The sequence below is a fragment of the Dermacentor silvarum genome, chromosome 7, assembly GCF_013339745.2.
Source record: "Dermacentor silvarum isolate Dsil-2018 chromosome 7, BIME_Dsil_1.4, whole genome shotgun sequence".
Lineage (NCBI taxonomy): Eukaryota > Metazoa > Arthropoda > Arachnida > Ixodida > Ixodidae > Dermacentor > Dermacentor silvarum.
In genome coordinates, this window is record NC_051160.1 from 179,785,585 (window position 1) to 179,806,087 (window position 20,503).

Sequence of the window (20,503 nt, forward strand, 5' to 3'; positions counted from 1 at the left end):
AGGACACAAAGACAACCGAGCTCAGACATAGTTCATGTTGTGCGCATGAAGCCGTACATTGCGCGTCCGTAACTTTTTTTGTTTTCGTTTTTTTTTTGTTCTCTCATTCCCTTCTTTGTTTCTACTTTTCATTTATCTTTAGGAGATTGCATCTTCGTTCATTGACTGTGCCGGCGTGACGGCTACTTTTTTTTGTGTACTTTCGCTTTGCCTGCCTTCTTCGTCGTTGTCTTCTACGCCTATTTTTTTTAGCATCGAGGCGATGCTTTTGTTCGGAAGGGGGGATATTGCCACCTGTAGGTAGTGGGTCGAGGGCAAGAGTGGGTCGAGCCCAAGAGAAGAAAGAAGACCGCGCGCCCCCTTCTCTGCTCGAGCCAGCCCCGACGGTCGCGTCTTCCGAGAGCCAGCTGCTCTACGGGTTATTAAACCTTCAAGTCCACTTCTAGAGGCTCGTGACAATATGTATTGCTTACTTTTCTGACAAGCACAATCACCGAAGCCTTTCGATATTTGTGAGGACAGCGCAAATATAAATATTATACAATTATAGCACTGTATTGAAGGCGTTGCATACAAGGCATTGTAAGCAAAACTGCAGCTACATTCAAGGACAGCTGATCCCATTGACCAGTTTTATTAAAGGTATCAATACTACGTGTGATATAGTTTACTTTGTATAACATTATTATACAAATGCCCTGTGGCATACAAGTATACTAATACTGATACCGAAGAGCAGTGGCACAATAAGTTTTCCTACTTGCTGTTTATAATTTTCTTTTGTGTATTATCTTTGCAATGTACTTCATTTAAATTATAAATGTGGCTTCCTTCTGTATTTGTGTGAAATCTTCTGGCTTCTATAGGTGCAATAAGCACTGAATAAAGAATGAAACAATTACTGTTTTCATAAAAATGTGCTTTCCATAGCACAAGTACACCAGCAACACAATGAATCCACAAGTGCAAATGAATGCTGCCATTTTTCCCTTGCCACTATGTATTCAGTTTTCATGCCGTTTAATTCACACTAGCAGAGGAAGAAGGGTCCCCCTGGCAGTGTTTCATTCTAGGACATAATTATGCTGTGGGGCTATACTTGCATTCGGAAACAGCTGCATAAACTCTAGATAATGCACAAATTGCGTCCGTTTGCTTTATTATATAACGAAAATGGATCCCCGAGGCGCGTCTCAACAGCATCGTCGCACCACACAATCTTGCAAAATAGTACACGTAAATCTGAATAAACGGCGATCACTTCGGCGTTTAGAATGCAGGCTAATGCTATTTATTTCTCTCAAAATGAAACACGCCCACCAGAGCCTTTTATTAAGAGAAAATGCGACAAAAAAGTGTCCTTCAAAACATCTCGTTTCTTCCTAGGTGCAAGACAGCGTGACAAAAATTATTTCTCTCAAAATAAAACGCGCACACCAGCCTTTTATTAAGGGAAAATGCGACAAAAAAAAAGTGTCCCTCAAAACATCCCGTTTCTTTCTAGGTGCAAGACAGCGGGACGAAAAATTAGCAAGATAATACGTACCACAGCTTAAGGTGCACAACGGCTGATTTGACGAAACTTTAGTACGTAGGAAAAATAGACCACACTCGGGCGTCTGGACGGGTTTCGAGCCGCGAGCACTGGCAACTCCACTAACCGCGGTGGTAAGCGCAAGTGACGCCTTGAAAATTTTCTGCCTTCATGAGTCAGACGCCCCAGTCTTGCTCCACGTTTCAAGGCATCGCATTTGAAGCAAAGAACGACGCGCGCAGTAGCAGAAAACCACCACCCGCATACGGGCGTCCAAGCCTGTGACGGCAGGCGCCACTAAAAGTTACCACGTACCAAACAATCACGAATGTTCCGGCAACCTTGTGGGCCTATTCCGCCCCAGAAGGCACCGCGCACGGGGCCCCTGAGAGAGGGAGGGGAGGCTTCACAGGAGGTTGGCTTGCTGAGGCTAGCGGAATCACGTGACGCTCCCTCCTAGTATTTTTTACCTCCATGACCACCGGGCTGCAGCTCTTTTTTTTTTTTTTTCGCTGCTGTTTGCATGACGTGCCGCAAGGCACTGCCACTGCATGCGCCCCCCGTCGGCGCATACTGATGTAATCTTATCTGGTCGCACGCCAGCGCCCGCGCTGACGGGAGTTTCTACTCCTAAATAATCTTCGTCCGTGCTCCGAACACTCCAGCGACTCTCACACCTGCGGCTCTGCGCACGATAATGCGAAGCAAGCAGCTTAGGTTAGAGGCGCGACGGTAGGCGCTGCATACTCCGCTGGGGGGGGGGGGGGGGGGCGCCACTGTAGCTTGCGGTATAATGACGCGCGCGTGCGATCCGCACTTCTCATTCTCCTTCCGCAACGCCGCGATGAGTGCCACGGACAGCGCCAGCGTCAACGCCAGGTGTCAGCGCCGTGGACAGTGCCGCGGAGAAGAGGGCTCGAGGCGCTGCCACGAAACGGCAGCGGCGTCAGGCCGATCCCGAACTTCGGGCTCGCGAAGCCGGTAGCTACGTACCTCAACCTAACGGAAACGACGAACTGAAAACTAATGGGAACTTGAGTCGACCCCATGGCTGCTTCGCATACTACACAGGGTTCCCCTATGGGAAGATGGTGCAATTTTTTTAGATGTGAGAGCATCTTATGCCAGTGTTGCCAGGTTTGGCTATATATAGCCAAATTGGGCTACAGGAAAAAAAATTTTGGCGTCGACATGGACGAGTTGGCTATGTGGCTATATTTGGGCTACTGAAAATCTGCGACTTGGCTTTGTTTGGGCTATAAGTGGTGCCCTAATCCACGCTCCAGAGGTCGCTTTGATCAGGTAGAAGCAATTATCGAAGGCTTTGTTTTAGCTGGCTGAGCCGGCAGAGCGGTTGTGCATGTGTGCGTGCGCGAAATGACCACCCCTCCCCTTCCCTCTCTGCGCCGTTGTCCTGAGCCGGTGGCTTTGATCTTTGATGCACTTAAACTTACACCCCTCTTGACCATTATGCACTCTATCCCCGGGCATGGGGATGAACCTGGGAGTAGAGGGTTTTTCACAGTACACGGTACTAACATGGGTATGCTCAGGAAGGGAGAGCAAAAACATAGGGTCGGGGCCGTCGGGCGATGGGGGCGCCGACATTCCATTCCATTCCAAGGAATGGAAGCACGGGTGGATGACAAGGCACACTACTTCAGCGATTTAGCAGGAGCCCCAAAAGATGCCCCAAAAGCTTTTGTCAACATGGCGGCGCCCATTGAAGCGACGGCTCTAACCTAGCACCAAACTGGGCTCAATTCGTGGTAACGCGTGAAGTTCGTAAGCTAGGAGAAGTGATGGAGGTTATCGCTTTCTCTCAATTAAAATGTGTAATGAGGATTGATTCATCAGACACCGCTGATTCCGAATTGATGGCTCGTAGGCCTAACATGGATAGACTTGGCTGCGTGAAGGTATGTGAAGTTGGTTACTCAAAACTAACCGCGACAAGTTGCTTGCTGCTAATAGAATTAGTTCTAAATTGTAATTAAACACATAAATCTAAATTACTCTTATCATAAAATCTTATATTTTATTGTAATATTTATGACCCAACGCTAACACCCACAAAGCTCTTTGGGGCCCCAAACGTTGGGGGCCCCTATTCTGAAACTTTATCAGCACATCAACATGATTTGTTTTTGACAGTAACCGGCTTTCACAGCATAAACACTGTTATTAATTAGTTGTTTACCTTTGCTCTTTGCGTGCTGTCGCGGCTTTTACCATTTCGAGCGAGTTATGTTCGGGACGTGCTCGTCGCCGAAAACGACTGCGTGCTTCTTACACTGGTGTGCCGTTTTGCGTAGTAATCTTTTAAAGCTTCGCTTACACCGATTCAGGCAGCGAGTGGCATTTCTTATCTGACACTTTATTTTAGCGCATGTTCTTGCCGTGCTAGAGACCTAAGATGGCAGCCAGGTTGATGTAAATGAACAGTGTATAGATCATGTACCAGCTAACCCAGGCCAAGCTAATTAAAAAAGTGAAAACAAGATAGGACGATGAGACAAATAACACGTGATATCATAGCGCGAATAACTTTTTTTAGCTCATAAAAAGAAGCCGTGAGTACGTCGCAGATCGCTGGACAGCTTAACTTTTACGCCGTAGGCAGAGATGACGTGAGAGATCGATGATAGTAAACATTATTTTGCATTCACGACAGCTAAAAAGCAGAGTTTGTTAATATTATTACTGTAAATAACTGTAAATAACTAAAAATAATAACTTAGTACTATCTGTCATAAAATAAAGCACTGATTTCGCCCTCTGCAGCGATTCGCTGGAACTTAAGAGCTTCTGGGGCCAACGAAAAAGTGTTTTGTGCAAGCATGATGTCACTGATGTTGATGTCAAGGGCCGACCGTAATGGCGGCACGAACATTTTGTTACACCGGGTTGTGCAAAAAATGGATTGCCAGTAGTCGAATGTGAAAATGTATACAAAAATAAAACTGCAAATAATGCTATATTTGGCTACGAAATTTTTTTGCACTTTTTTGTGTTTGGCTACATTTGGGCTACAACTTCTCTAGCTTTTGGCTATGCCGCCTCGTCGGACCTGGCAACACTGTCTTATGCTCGGGGCAGTGTCCGTTCTGCGGCGTCCGCACCCATACTGCGCATGCGCAACTCTCCCTCGTTCTCCTCTCCTACGCAGGTGTGCAGGTGCGGTGCAGCAAATCATTGCATATAACTCTCTCTCTAAGGGTACGGCGGTAGGCGGCGCAAATGTCGCGGCGCATTATAAAGCGCGCGTTCGCTGTGCTCCCGTCGTTCTCTCTCTGCGCAACCACGTGCGAAACGCCATGAACAACATCGGCGCTAGTTGCAGCGGCAGCGCCACTGCCGCGGAGCAGAGGAAGGCTCGGGAAGCCAAACGTAAACGTCAGCGTCAGCAAGCGGACCCCGAACTTCCGGCCAGGGATACCCTCTGCAGCAAGACCCATTGACAGTACACTTCACCGACCACAAAGCCACCATCTTCAAGATACCGCGCGCACCAACGCTAGGAATCACGTACGATCTCCAAATAAAGACGCAACAACCCCGTACAAACGTCTCCTCTCTTCTTAATACATTCTCTCACTCTAACTTTCATTGACTTGTGTTGCCAAGTGAAACAAAACGGAAACTCGATGCGCACCCCCCGCGATGCTTTCACATCCCACCATGGTTGCCCGTAGGGTGAGATGATGTGATTTTTGCAACTGTGCCCTGGCGAATTCAACGCAGGCTTGGTCCCCATGCCGAGAGTTTCTTCGTTGCCTTCAGCTGTGTTGTGTAGTGATCACTATCCCTGTGAGTGCCAGTGAGATCTATCGACGCAGCTCGTGCAGCGTGTGCTCCCGCTGCAACTTGTCACATCCGCGACCACGTTCAGCGTCCTTGCGCCCGAGCTGTGCTTCTTGCGGATCGTGCGACGCAGCCTGACTTGCTCACTTCAAATCAAGACAAGAACAGCTTCTCAACATAATGTGCGACTACGGTTGATCACCGTTGATTATCGCAAGTGCATATATATCGTTTGTGGCTGTGACGTGTCCTGAATGTGAGAAAACATGCCTCGTTGCTTTGTGACTAATTGCCAAAGTGGCTACGATTCGATGAAATCCACGGCTGAAAAAAGACTTTTTTTTAAGCCACCCGCTGACGAGGTCTGCCTTCAACAGTGGCTACGGGCTATACCCTGATTGGATAAGGAGCTGTCCAGCTCATGCGCTGTTTGCGACCTCCACTTTCACGAGGAAGATATTGTGAAAGATTTCATTCACAAAGTTCATGGTGATGTAGTTGTCATACCGCGTGACAAGTGGACTCTTACGGAAGATGCTGTGCCGCGCATTTTTCCCAATTGCCCTAAATACTTGTCGAAGCCAGCGAGAAAACGCAAGGCCCCAAATGTGCGTGCACCGCCTCGGCCTAAGCGTCGGAAAGAGCAAAAAGAGAACGACCAAGAAGCTGCGACGTCGAACTTCTGCGTTTCTAGGGAAAGCAGTGGTGACATTGACAGCAATGTTGTGCATGAGAACAACATAGAGCTTTTCAATGTGGCATGGCAGCAGCAGGCCAACGGTTGCAGGGTTGGTCACTTGAGGTTGTTGGCGCTAAAATCGTGGTGTAGAAGCTGGTAATGAGAGAAGACCTTCCAGAAATTGACAGGCCAGTCGTAGTGTTGAAAGACATGATCGCCTCTGTCAATGCCAAGGGGCAACGTGTGCCATCAACTGTGTATGCTACTGATGCGGGCATTGAATTGAAATCATGTGACGACCTAAAGTTTCTACTGTGAGGAAGAAGATCGGCACGCTGAACAGCCCCGTTGCCATCGTGTGGCTCGTACCCAGTTCGCTCTCTGGCTACGCCCTACCTGCTGGTGCTGCATTTCTCGCTGCCGCTCTACGACCCAAATAAACCCCCTTTACAATTGGTGGAGGTGCTGGGTACGACCGTAAATCTGAAACTTCGCAACCAGACACTACAGCATGTCTTCATTATGCCGGAAGAAGGACCACCACAACCACAACCCGCTGCCTCGGTGCCTACCTTGGTCTGCCCTGGCCCATTACGTCAACGCGACCCACCTATCTTCAGTGGTACAGAAGATCATGACGTAGAAGACTGGCTCACTGGATACGACCGGATGAGCACCCACAACCACTGGGACGACACCCAAAAGCAGAATTACGTGTCGTTTTACTTGAGCAGTGTCGCCAGCGGGTGGCACCGAAACCACGAACGTGATCTCACGACGTGGGCGGCCTTCAAAGCTAGCGTAACAGAGGTATTCGGGCACCCCGCCGTCCGCAAGCTTCGCGCCGAGCAACGTTTGCGTGGTCGTGCACAACAGAGCGGGGAGACATTTAGCAGTTACATAGATGTTGTCGACCTCTGTAACCGCGTTGACGCCGCAATGGCTGATGCCGAGAAAATCAGGCACATCTTAAAGGGCATTGAAGACGATGCCTTCCAGATGCTGCTGGCGAAAAACCCGGCAACAGTGTCAGAACTCGTCAGTCTCTGCCAAAGCTTCGATGAACTACGCAAACAAGGCGTAGCCACCCGCCAATCTCTTCCACAGGCCACTTCAATGTCGAGCTTGGCTGTTGCCCCCGATAACACTTTGCTGTTAGCACAGATCAAGGACTTCGTCCGTGAAGAAGTTGCCCGTCAGCTTTCGCTGATGCCGCTTAAACACGGCCCGTTGAGTTCTCCATTGGCGCCCGCTGTGCAATATGTCATCAAGGAGCAGGTAGCCGACCACATCCCGCCTTCGTTCCATCAGGCTCCGACTGCCGCTCCCCTCACGTACGCCGAAGTCGCTGCGAGACCTGGACTGCAGACCTACAGTCCACTTCGCCCGCCTTTGTGCCCGCCTCTGTCCCCTCCCTCCCGACCAGTGGTACAGCGTGCACGACCTCAAGACGATTGGCGCACGGATGACAACCGTCCGATTTGCCGCCGATCACTACCACTGCCGTTCGCTGTTCTCGAGTTCATCACTGGCGTCTCTCTGATGTGTGTGTCAAACCCGTCGGCCGAGCCAATTACTTTACGCCACCGTGAAAGCCTTGGCAGAGCAGAGTCGCTGGCTTCACCTTCAATCTTTGGCACAATGGACGACTCCGCTTCTCTTGCCGCACTCGAAGAATCGCCTCCTCAGTCGCTGCCGCGTTGTTTTACGCCGTCTGTTGCCAGTGACCTTACGGCGACGCAGCGAGCTGAACTTCTTCACTTGCTCCAAGGCTTCTCTCCCTCTTTTGACTATCAAGCAACGTCACTCGGCCGCACAACGACTGTTTCACACACTATCGACACCGGAAGCCATGCACCCATTCGGCAGCGTCCGTACCGAGTATCGGCGAGCGAAAGACGCGTTATCGATGAGCAGGTGAATGATATGCTCAAACGCGGTGTCATCCAGCCTTCTAGTAGTCCCCTGGGCATCACCAATCGTCCTAGTTAAGAAAAAAGATGGCACCATACGATTTTGCGTTAATTATCGAAGGCTTAACAAGATTACTCGAAAGGATGTATACCCGTTGCCACGTATAGACGACGCACTTGACTGTTTACAAGGAGCGGAGTTCTTTTCCTCCTTAGATCTCCGCTCTGGCTACTGGCAGGTGCCCATGGCTGACGCTGATGTCCAAAAACCGCGTTTGTAACACCAGATGGCTTGTACCAATTCACTGTCATGCCGTTTGGTCTCTGCAACGCACCCGCCACCTTTGAACGCATGATGGACAGCATCCTGCGCGGCCTCAAGTGGCATACTTGTCTCTGTTACCTCGATGACATTGTCGTGTTTTCTCCAGATTTTCCGGCCCATCTTCGCTGTTTACATCAAGTTTTGACCTGTCTCCGGAATGCCGGTCTTCAGCTTAACTTGAAAAAGTGCCTATTTGCAGCTAGAAAACTGACTATGCTAGGCCACGTTGTTTCCAAAGAAGGCATTCTTCCCGACCCTGCTAAACTTCGTGCCATATCCGAATTCCCGAAGCCCACTAACTTGAAAGCACTACGCAAATTTCATTGGACTATGCTCCTATTTTCGACGATTCGTTCGCAATTTCGCTACTGTGATCGCACCCCTCAACCAACTTCTCCAAGGCGACAATGCACTTTCTAATTGGTCGGAAGCCTCTGAGGAAGCGTTTACCACTCTTCGCTGCCTACTTACGTCTCCGCCAATCTTGCGCCATTTTGACGCAAGTGTACCTACAGAACTTCACACTGACACCAGTGGTGTAGGCCTTGGTGCCGTGCTCGCACAACGTACGAACTACGAACACTAATGCCGAATACGTGGTCGCTTATGCCAGTCGTGCCCTTAAAAAACCTGAGGTCAATTACACAGTCACCGAAAAAGAGTGCTTGGCCATCGTATGGGCACTTCAAAAATTTCGCCCATATCTCTACGGTCGACCCTTTGACGTGGTGATGGATCATCACGCTCTTTGCTTGTTATCTAACCTCAAAGACCCGTCGGGTCGCCTCGCTCGGTGGGCCCTCCGCCTCCAGGAATACGATATCCGTGTCGTCTATCGCTCTGGACGCAGACACTCTGACGCCGATGCCCCTCTCGCGCTCCCCAGTTACTCCAGATGCCAGTACTCCTACCGACAGTCATGATATCTCCCCACTTGACATCATGGACATGGCCTCGGAGCAACGAAAAGACCCATGGATCGTCACGATATTCGATATTTTGTCCAACCCTCCGGCGGCTTCGGCAACTCTAGCGTTACGCCGACAGGCCCTGCATTTCACCATCCGCGACGGAGTTTTATACTGCCGCAACTACCACAATGACGGCCGCACATGGCCCTTAGTTGTGCCCCGCCACCTTCGCAACGATTTATGCTCCGCTTTTCACTCCGACCCCCAGTGTGGTCACGGTGGAGTGTCGAAGTGCTTCGGCTTCGCCTACGCTACTATTGGCGCGGCATGTACACCTTCATCCGCAAATACGTACGCTCCTGCATTGCCTGCCAGTGACGCAAATGTGTCTCGCACCTCTCCAGCCATTTCCCTGCCCAGCTCACCCATTTGACCGTGTTGGCATTGATTTATACGGGCCTCTTCCATCTACTGGCACTGGCAACCGATGGATTGTCGTCGCCGTAGATCATTTGACATGATATGCTGAAACCGCCGCCTTACCTGCCGCATCAGCAAAAGACGTCGCCTCGTTCATTCTACACAACTTTGTTCTCCGCCATGGCGCACCTCGTGAACTGCTGAGCAATCGGGGTCGCGTATTCCTCTCGGACGTACTGCAGTCACTCCAATCGGAATGCCATATTATTCACCGCACAACTACCGCTTATCACCCATGCACAGACGAATGGCTTAACTGAACGATTCAACAGAACTCTTGGTGACATGCTATCAATGTATGTGGTATCAGACCATTCCAACTGGGATGCTGTACTTCCCTTTGTCACATACGCATATAACACTGCCTCTCAAGCAACTACCGGGTTCTCACCATTCTTTCTGCTTTACGGCCGCTAGCCCCTTCAGCACCATTGATACGATTCTCCCGTACCGGCCAGACCCTGCCGACTGCTCACCTGTTGCTACGGTCGCTCAGCACGCCAAGAAATGCCAACAACTTGCCCGTTCGTTGACGTCTGCTCAACAGTGTCGCCAAAAACAGCATCATGACCTCAAACCACCCCCTCACCCTTTCGCCATCGACTCCCTCGTGTGGCTTTGGGTCCCACCTATTGCTGCTCCTGGTCTTTTGTCAAAGCTCCTTCCCAAGTACCACGGGCCCTACCGCGTGGTTGCGCAAACATCACCAGTTAATTACGTGGTTAAACCCGTGTCGCCATCTTCCGATCTCCTTCATCGCGGGCGAGAGACTGTACACATTGACCGGCTCAAGCCGTACTATGATCCACTGCACTCTCCCTAGGTCGCCAGGATGGCTAATCTTCCATACCGGGGGGTGATTGTGAGGAAGAAGATCGGCACGCTGAAAAGCCCCGTTGCCATCGTGTGGCTCGTACCCATATCGCTCTCTGGCTATGCCCTACCTGCTGGTGCTGCGTTTCTCGCTGCAGCTCTACGACCTGAATAAACCCCCTTTACACTACTTTCATGTATTGAAAGGCTGAATTTCTGTGAAGGTTGCCCTGCTGATAATTACCCCTGTGTCTTGTCATCAGCTGTGGCCATTAAAAATGCCGATACATGGCATCGCAAATCATGCACAATTCTGTCTCTAACTGCAACATGCCACGGATGCCAGAGTCTGCACAAGCTCTTTTTACGGCGTCGCAAGACAAGCAACAGGTTGAAATATAGGAGCACTAAAGTGAAGTCCCTGCGTCGAAAGGCCTTAAGAGCAACTATGCCGAGAGAAAAGATGAAAAAAGAAGTAACCACCATGAAAAAACAACTTGAGGATGTTACAGAAGAGAGGGTAGAACGTGCACTTGACATTCTTCCAGATAAACAGCAGCTCGCTTTCAGGACTGCTTTTCAGGCAGCAAAGGCAAAATCTAAAAATGGGAGGCGGTACACAGAAGAGTGGTTAATGACGTGCCTTCTGCTGCAGATTTCAAGCCCAAAAGCTTACAAGCTGTTATCTGATATGCAGTTTCTGCCACTTCCTACAAGAGCACGCCTTCGTCAGATTATTAGTGGCATTCCCTGCAGGTACGGTTTCAATGAGGTATCGCTAAATAGTATCCGAGAACATTTTCATGAGAACAGCCGCCTCAGAAGGTGCGGTGTTCTACTGCTCGATGAGGTAAAGCTTAAGCAAACTGTTGATTTTATAAAGTTGATTTATTTCGTAGTTCGTAGCGAGAGCCGGTCGTAGGATGCACCGAGCACAGTCCTCTCGCTCGAGCTTCTGCTACGCGCTTGATGCTGCTGACTATGCGCCGACGTTCGTCATCTTGCTTACAAGGGCCCCGCGGAAATAAAGGAGCCATCCTGGCGACTTAGTTGTCCGGAAGGACGATAGAAAGGCGATACAGCTTGAGACGCTGAACGTGAACGACTTCACGGTTCCGACGTCGCATGTCGGACGGCGGCGTGAGCGGCTCAACCAGGTAATTAACGGGTGATGTTCTCTCGAGAACGCGGTATGGCCCGTTGTACTTCGGAAGGAGTTTTGAAGCGAGCCCAGGTTTGTGGTGTGGCACTAACAACCAGATGAGGACGCCCGGGAGAAAAGTGGGAGTCGAGTTCTGGGTGTCGTGAACGGCTTTTTGGCGGTTCTGGTCGTCTGAGGTGAATTGGCGGGCCAGCTGGCGACATTCTTCGGGGTGTCTGGCTGCTTCCGAGATCGGCAGGCATTCGGATGGGTCCGGCCGGTAGGGCAGAATGGTGTCGATTGTGTGCGAAGGATGACGGCCTTAAAGAAGGTAAAAGGGGTGAGAATCCGGTAGTGGCCTGAGTCACGGCATTGTAGGCGTAGGTGACAAACGGAAGAACTAGGTCCCAATTAGAGTGATCAGGTGAGACGTACATGGCGAGCATGTCACCAAGAGTTCGACTGAAGCGTTCCGTGGTACCGTTAGTCTATGGGTGATAGGCAGTGCATTTACGATGAACAATAGCACATGCAGCAAGCAGTTTTTCGATGACTTCAGATAAGAAAGTGCGGCCTCTGAAACGGCGTAGTATGAAATTGGCGTCCTCCCGCGCTGTAGCATTTGGTAGAGTAGCAGTCTCCACATAACGTGTTAAGTGGTCTACCGCAACGATGGTCCACCTGTTGTAGGTAGGAGTCAACGGAAGTGGCCCGTAGAGACCTATGCCCACGCGATCAAAGGGTCGGGATGGGCATTGTAAAGGCTGGAGTTCACCGGCGGAGTTGTGCGGTGGCGCTTTGCGGTGTTGGCACTCATGACAAGAGCGGACGAAGTTGCGAACGAAATTGTACATTCCCCGCCAGTAATAGCGGTGTCGAAGTCTTTCATAGGTCTTGAAGACTCCCGCGTGGCCACACTGAGGGTCGACGTGAAACGAGGAGCAAATCTCTGATCGCAAGGTTCGCGGAATGACGAGTAACCATGTGCGTCCCTCTGGGGCATAGTTGCGGCGATACAGTAGCTGGTCTCGAATCGCAAAATGAGGAACTTGGCGCCGAAGCGTTCGTGACGCTGGAACTTTCGACGTATCCGAGAGAAGGTCGAACAGAGATGCAGTCCAGGGATCATCACGCTGTCAGCAGCGATAGTGTCAAATCCAGAGATGACAATGGGCACTCACAGGAGGAGTCGTGACTGGCCTTCGGGGGAAGCGGTGATCGGGATAGCGCGTCAGCGTCGGAGTGCTTTCACCCGGAACGGTAACCCACGCGGATGTCATATTCCTGAATTCGCAATGCCCAGCGGGCAAGGCGGCCCGATGGGTCTTTTAGCGTCGACAGCCAACATAGTGCGTGGTGGTTGGTCACTAAGTCAAAAGATCGGCCGTATAAATATGGGCGAAACTTGCCAAGCGCCCACACAATGGCCAAACACTCCTTTTCTGTTACGCTGTAATTGGCCTCCGCCTTGGTTAACGTGCGACTCGCGTATGCGACGACGTATTTTGTGTGGCCAGGTTGACGTTGTGCCAACACAGCACAAAGGCCTACACCACTTGCGTCAGTATGAAGTTCGGTTGGCGCTTGAGGGTCAAAATGGCGAAGAATGGGTGGCGTCGTGAGAAGATGGCGCAAGGTTGTGAAGGCGTCGTCACACTCTGGAGACCATGATGAGAGATCTCTAGAGCCACCAAGGAGCTGCGTGAGAGGTGATATAATTGACGCAAAGTTTCGAACGAATCGCCGAAAGTAAGAACAGAGGCCGATGAAACTGCGTAGCTCTTTGATAGTGGTAGGCTTTGGGAACGCAGTAACAGCACGTAGCTTCTCGGGATCCGGGCGAATGCTCTCCTTTGACACGACATGGCCTAAAATTGTGAGCTGACGAACAGCAAATCGACATTTCTTCAGGTAAGTTGCAACCCGGCGTTGGTCAAGCAAGTGAGACGTGCTGGAGGCGGAGCAGGTGCGTTGCGAAATCAGAGGCGAACATCACAATGTCGTCAAGATAGCAAAGACAGATTTTTCATTTGAGGCCACGCAGAACATTATCCATCATTCTTTCGAATGTAGCAGGTGCGTTGCAAAGTCTGAAAGACCATACAAGCCGTCTGGTGCAACAAAGGCAGTTTTCGGGCGATCGGCCTCTGCCATCAGAACCTGCCAGTAGCCTGACCGCAAATCCAGTGAAGAAAAGAACTCGGCTCCCTGCAAACAATCCAGAGCATCATCGATGCGTGGTAATGGGTAGACGTCCTTCAGTGTGATCTTGTTCAACCGTCGAAAATCAACACATAAGCGGATGGAACCGTCTTTCTTCGTGACAAGTACCACGGGAGAGGCCCATGGGCTCTGTGAAGGTTGAATGACGCCCTAATAAAGCATGTCATCGACCTGTTCTGCAATGATGGACGTTCCGTAGCGGACACGCGATATGGTCTTTGTCGCAGCGGTGAGTGAAAGCCAGTGTGGATGTGATGCTCGACTGTCGATGCACGGCCAAGAGATGCTTGCGCAACGTCGAAAGAACGGCGGAAGTGCTGAAGGATTGCGAGAAGTTGAGATCGCTGTGAATGTATCAGATCGTCGGCGATGAATGGGCTGAACACATCTGTCTATGCTGAGTCGGCTACGGAGAGGGCACTCAGTTCATGAACATCAGTAGAAGGCATTTCGTCGAGGACGGAGACAATTCGTGTTGAATCAACCGACTCGACGTAACCAAGGCATTCGCACGGAGCAGTGATAGCAGCGATGAAAGATGATTGTAAATGGGCATCGTGCTGACACCGGCGGCGAGGTCAAGAGCTGCAAAGGGCAAAGGAAGCGCTTTTCGGGTAACGAAGTGATGAGAGGTCATGAATAAGACCGTCCCGTCGGATATAGCACTACACGAGACTGGTACGAATGCTGAAGAGCACGGGGCAATACAGGTGTCTTCTTTCACGAGAAGTTTAGCAGCAGGATGAGCATCGACCAAGGCCAGGTCACCAAGGTGAGAAAGTTCAATCTCAGCCTGAGCGCAATTGATGATGGCATTGTGGCATGAGAGAAAATCCCCTCCTATAATAACAGTGTGGGAGCACGATGAAAGAACTATGAACTCAATCGTGTATAAAACGTCCTGTATGGTTACACAGGCTGTACAAGCAGCGGTAGGGCGAATGGGTGGAGCACTTGCCGTTCGAAGCGACAATCCAGACAGAGATGTCATCACTTTACCAAGCAAGCGGCAAAACCTGGCATCCATAACTGAAATAGCGGCACCGGTATCGACGAGGGCGACTGTAGTGACATCTTCGATAAACATCAATGACATTGGCAGGTAAAGGAGGAGGACTTCGGCATGTCGACACTTGCGCACTTCTTGCCTAAGGAACTGTGTTGTCTAGTTTCCCTCTTCATTAGAGACGGGTCGCTGACGCATAAGGGAAAGCGATCGGCGACGTGGGGAGAGTGACCGGAAGCGTTCGAAGCGAGGACAGCGATCAGTCTGGGAGCGTGTTGGTGATGAATCGAAGGGTCCGTAAGGCGCATTTGGATCAGGCGGCACATAGGACGCTCGTCGATCGCCCGCGATCGGCGGCGGCAGAACCTTGCGACGTGACCGAGGGATCATCATCATCATCATCAGCCTATATTTTATGTCCACTGCAGGACGAAGGCCTCTCCCTGCGATCTCCAATTACCCCTGTCTTGCGCTAGCGTATTCCAACTTGCGCCTGCAAATTTCCCAACTTCATCATCCCATCTGGTTTTCTGCCGACCTCGACTGCACTTCCCTTCTCTTGGTATCCATTCTGTAACCCTAATGATCCACCGGTTATACATCCTACGCATTACATGGCCTGCCCAGCTCCATTTCTTCCGCTTAATGTCAACTAGAATATCGGCTATCCCCGTTTGTCCTCTGATCGACACCGCTGCCTTCCTGTCTCTTAACGTTAGTCCTAAGATTTTTCGTTCCATCGCTCTTTGTGCGGTCCTTAACTTGTTCTCGAGCTTCTTTGTTAACCTCCAAGTTTCTGCCCCATATGTTAGCACCAGTAGAATGCAATGATTGTACACTTTTCTTTTCAACGACAGTGGTAAGCTCCCAGTCAGGATTTGGTAATGCCTGCCGTATGCACTCCAACCCAATTTTATTCTTCTGTAAATTTCTTTCTCGTGATCAGGGTCCCCTGTGAGTAATTGACCTAGATAAACGTACTCCTTTACAGACTCTAGAGGCTGGCTGGCGATCCTGAATTCTTGTTCCCTTGCCAGGCTATTGAACATTATCTTTGTCTTCTGCATATTCATCTTCAACCCAATTCTTACACTTTCTCGATTAAGGTCCTCGAGAAAGTGTAAGAATTGGGTTGAAGATGAATATGCCTACATGCAAAGCATATAGGGCGATTGTCCGGCGTACGCCACGGGTTAGCGACGGCAGTGCTGGCCCAGGGAACGGGAGGAGGAGGCTGCTGGAAACGTGGAGCACAGGCTGCTGGAAACGTGGTACGGGCGCACTGCGAGGGGCCATTGCAGCAACCGCAGCATAAGTTACTGGTGTAGCCATGGCATCCTGCTGGTGAACAGCTGGCAGCGCTTTCGTGACCTCTTCATGGATCACATTACGGAGAGGAGACGGCAAAGTGCCGGCAGACTCCGGAGTGATGGACACCAGAGATAGCTGTCGTGCGACTTCTTCGCGGACGAAATCCTTGATTTGGGTTATCAGGGAGGCTTGTTCGGGGCCGGTGGTCAGGCTGCAGAGTGACGCCGCATTAAGAGTGGGATGTCGCCTTGTCAGAGCTCGCTGCTTACGCAATACATCATATATAGCTCTGGCACAAGCTGATAACGTCGCCAACAGTGCACGGGTCCTTGGCCAGAAGCATCTGGAATGCGTCATCATCGATTCCCTTCATGACGTGCTTAATCTTTTCCACTTCCGTCATGGCAGCGTTCACGCGCCTGCACAAATCAAGGTCGTCTTCTATATAGCTGGTGAACGTCTCACCTATATCCTGTGCGCGTGTACGCAAACGCTGCTCGGCTCGGAGTATCCTGAAGGCGGGTCGGTCAAATACTTCGGCAATCGACGTCTTGAACGCCGACCACATTCGGATATCCCTCTCATGATTCCTGAATCAGAGACTGGCAACGCCCGCAAGATAGAAGGATACGTAAGCCAGCTTCTCCGAGTCATTCCATTTGTTGTGAACGCTCACGCGTTCATAAGATGACAGTCACTCTTCAACGTCGTTGTCATTGGTTCTGCTGAAGATGGGAGGTTCCCGCTGGCGCACTGTGCCAGCGCAAGGGATGGGTGGCGATGGAAGAGTCTGCTGGTCGGTGTCCGGCATGACAGAGGGTAGCATCCACGAACGAAGTTCCAGGATGGTAGAGTGGAACGTTACCCAGCACCTCCACCACTTATAAAGGAGATTTATTGAGGTTCGTAGCGAGAGCGGGTCGTAGCTAGAATGCACCGAGCACAGTCCTCTCGCTCGAGCTTCTGCTACGCGCTTGATGCTGCCGATGCTGCTGACTCTGCGCCGACGTTCGTCATCTTCCTTACACTTTCAACAAAACCTCTTACAAGATGGATGGCTTGTTGATTATGGCGATGTGACAAATGCCACCACCGACCAACTTGCTGACCACGCACTGGTGTTGATGTTTGTTCCGCTTTTTGAGGGCTGGGTTCAACCCATAGCATCTTTTGCCACAAGAGGTGCGGCACCTGGACGGATACTTGCACAGCTCCTGTTAAGTGCTGTGCTGCAGCTTCACAAGCATAATGCTTCAGTGCTTGTTGTTGTAAGTGATGGAGCAGGTAATAACCGCTCAATGTGGACCCACTTGAGAATATCGGGAGACATGATATCGCCACGCAACAGCATTGAGTATCCCTGGGAGCCTTCGCAGAAGATCTTTATCTGGGACATTCCACACATAGTCAAGTGCATCAGAAATCATTTGAAAAAGCACACCTATGGAATGGTAAGAAGAAATATGTGCACTTAGTTACAATGGAGCTCAGAAAACTGTTTGGTTCTTTCAGGCTGGAGATCATCAGATCAACTTTGCACATTATGTTGCGATGTATGAATCCGAAAAAAGCTAACATACAAGAGTCGTGCCAAAACTGACTAGAGCGCATGTTGCCCCCGACAACCTCCACAAGATGAGCGTCCGACTTGCTACACAGGTAGTACCGTGAAAGACAGCGCTTATTATTTTTGGTTATTTTTTAACTAATGTATCAATGCACTTTTTTGCAGCTATTCAGCCGTGGAAGAGCTATTGGCATCCGCATATACAGAGAAGCCAGTGCTGAAGGCATGAGGGGTTCTGAGGGAACAGAAGCATTCACTGAATAGCTTAATGACCTGTTTGATGATTTGAACATAAAGCTACCTGAAAGAGGCATTAAAAGGCACTCAAAGGAAATACAAGCAAGGCAAAGTATTTTTTCATGCATGTTGATGCTTATTTACTGACATTTTACCTCATTCTTTCAGATCATCATAGACTTCTTGGAATTGTTGAATGTCACAGAAAAGAACACCGTGGAGAAAGGTCTTAAGCTCTTTGCATCTCAACTAACCACGGAGTCCTTGCGTGTTACTTTGTTGTCAACGCTTGACATCATCGAGTTCTTACTGGATCAGGGTGCACACTATGTTTTGACGGCGAAGTTGAACCAGGACCCCCTGGAGGTGATAATGTGATCGGTGCTGATTTATGAGTGTTGAAATGATGAAGTTGCTTGTGGCCTAACAAACCATGTATCTTTTCCAGCGCAACTTCGGACTTGTCCGTTCATTTGGAGGGGATGAATCTCACCCTACTGTGGTCAATTTCACTGAAATATTTCGCCTTCCGAGTTTGTACACACCGATAAAAACTGTTTTGCGTGGGAGTGTGCAAGGTGTGCCGGGGAATGTGTTTGTCAGCGTACAGGACACACTGAGGAGGACACATGAGAAAGCTTTACCGCGCCAAACATGCTTCCTTGCATGAACGCACCGAAGAAAAGCTACTGGAGATGACGTCAGAAACAGTCAGGGACCTTGGAGAGCAGGGCGACAATCACTCCTACTTTAAAGGGCAAGTGGACGATGCTATTATCTACTACTTGAGTGGATATGTTGTGCACAAATTTGAAAAGCACACATCGTGCCTCCTGTGTTTAGAAGACATAAGCAGTCCAGTGCCCGTTGTTTGTTTTGATGCATATCTGACGACTTATAGAAGATTCAAGGAAGGCTGCATGAAACATCCTACAGCTAAGTTGTTGAGTGTGGTGAAACTTGTAAATGATGTAGTTTCTGTCACGTTAGATGAGGCTGGTGCCTGCAAAAACATTTTCTGGAAGGTGCTAGAACAGCTCGATAAGTGCAGCCTTGCTCGCTTGGGCTGTGCAGATCACATGCCAGCATTCACATGCCAGATATTGAACTTTGTTATTGTGACAAGACTGCACTTTTTCTCCCGAGATTTTAACCATCGGTTAGAAAGCAAGGAAAAGGTAGCTATAGCAAACAAAAAAGCGCGTCTCTTGTAACTCTGGCTCTTAGAAAGTGGTTCCCAGTTGATTTTTATTGCATTCATTCAATAAATTGTTTTCGATTTGGCTTTTGTTCTCGTCATTTTTCGCGTTTTATAGCCTTAAACCGGCGAGCTTTCACTGAAGTAGTTCAGTATCTTGCATTTAAGAAATGCGTATCCTAGCATTAAGCGTTCTGGTATAAAAGGGTGGTTCTATAAGCTTTAGGTTTTGGTATTTTCGGCAGCATCAGGTACCTATTTTACGTGGCTCACCGCTAACATGTAATTTTATACAAAACTGAATTAAAAATAACAGGAAACCGATGAATCCTCACAGCTGAATAGGAGTCCCGCGTAGCAGTAGCTAAATTCAGGCATCTCGGTCGCACCTCTGCCAGGTGGCATCGGCTCTAGTAGCGAAGTGGAAATAAAATTTGCTATCTTGAAAATAACTTCCCTTACACATAATTAACTGCGTAAATTGCGTTTAACGCAGTGCGCAAGCTCCGTAACCATGATGTGACTGGGCCAATGGCGTCGGAAGCTCCACCTCGCAAGCGGGAACTGAAAGGGGCCACGTTTTGCCGCTGCATCCCAGCGGAGTTTGCAAACTGGCAAAGGAATCTAGTAACGGTGGTTTTTGCCAAGTGTCCCCTCTTGTTGAATTTCTTTCTCTATGGTGCCGTGCCTTGAACACAGGTGTCCTCGACGCACGCCGAGCTGGAAGTCATCGACCTGGCGGCTGAGCTGCTCTACCAGCGGCAGGTTCCGCGGGTGGCCATACTGTCGGACTCACGGGCGGCTCTGTGCATGCTGGCCAGAGATGACCACGGCCACACGCTTATCCAGCGGATCCACCGCAAGCTGGACGACGTTTGCGAGCAGGGATGTGACTTCGTTCTCCAGTGGGTGCCTTCCCACGTTGGCCTGCCCGGGAACGAGGAAGCAGACCGGCTCGCAAGGCAGGCCCACACCTCGCCAGTGCCCCTGTCACTCGTGGTGACGCTCTTCGACGTCGCCCGCCACTCCGTGGCTGGCTACCTCTGGACACAGCACCCCGACCCTCGCGTCGCTGGCGGCAATCCCCGAAACTGCTGCTGCGCAGGGGCATGAGCCGGCAAGAGCGAGCTCTGCTTCTGCGCTTCCGCATTGGCTGCTGCCGGACTGCGGAGAGGATGCACCGACTCTCGGGCAGCGGCTCGCCATTCTGCAACAGGTGCGCTGACATTGAGACCCTCGACCATGTTCTCCTGCAGTGCCCCGCACACACAGCCAAGCGTGGTGCACTTGTAACCGCGTACCGTCGCCTCGGGCTGCCGTCCGACAGCACACCAGCACGCTTCTTCCCAGCAACTCCTTCA

At 50.3% G+C, this 20,503-nt stretch overlaps 1 pseudogene; it reads left to right on the plus strand.

Moving 5' to 3' along the window:
• The first annotated feature begins 5,304 nt into the window (after window positions 1-5,304).
• On the plus strand, window positions 5,305-19,228 carry LOC119458736 (uncharacterized; annotated as a pseudogene).
• Window positions 19,229-20,503: the final 1,275 nt, after the last annotated feature.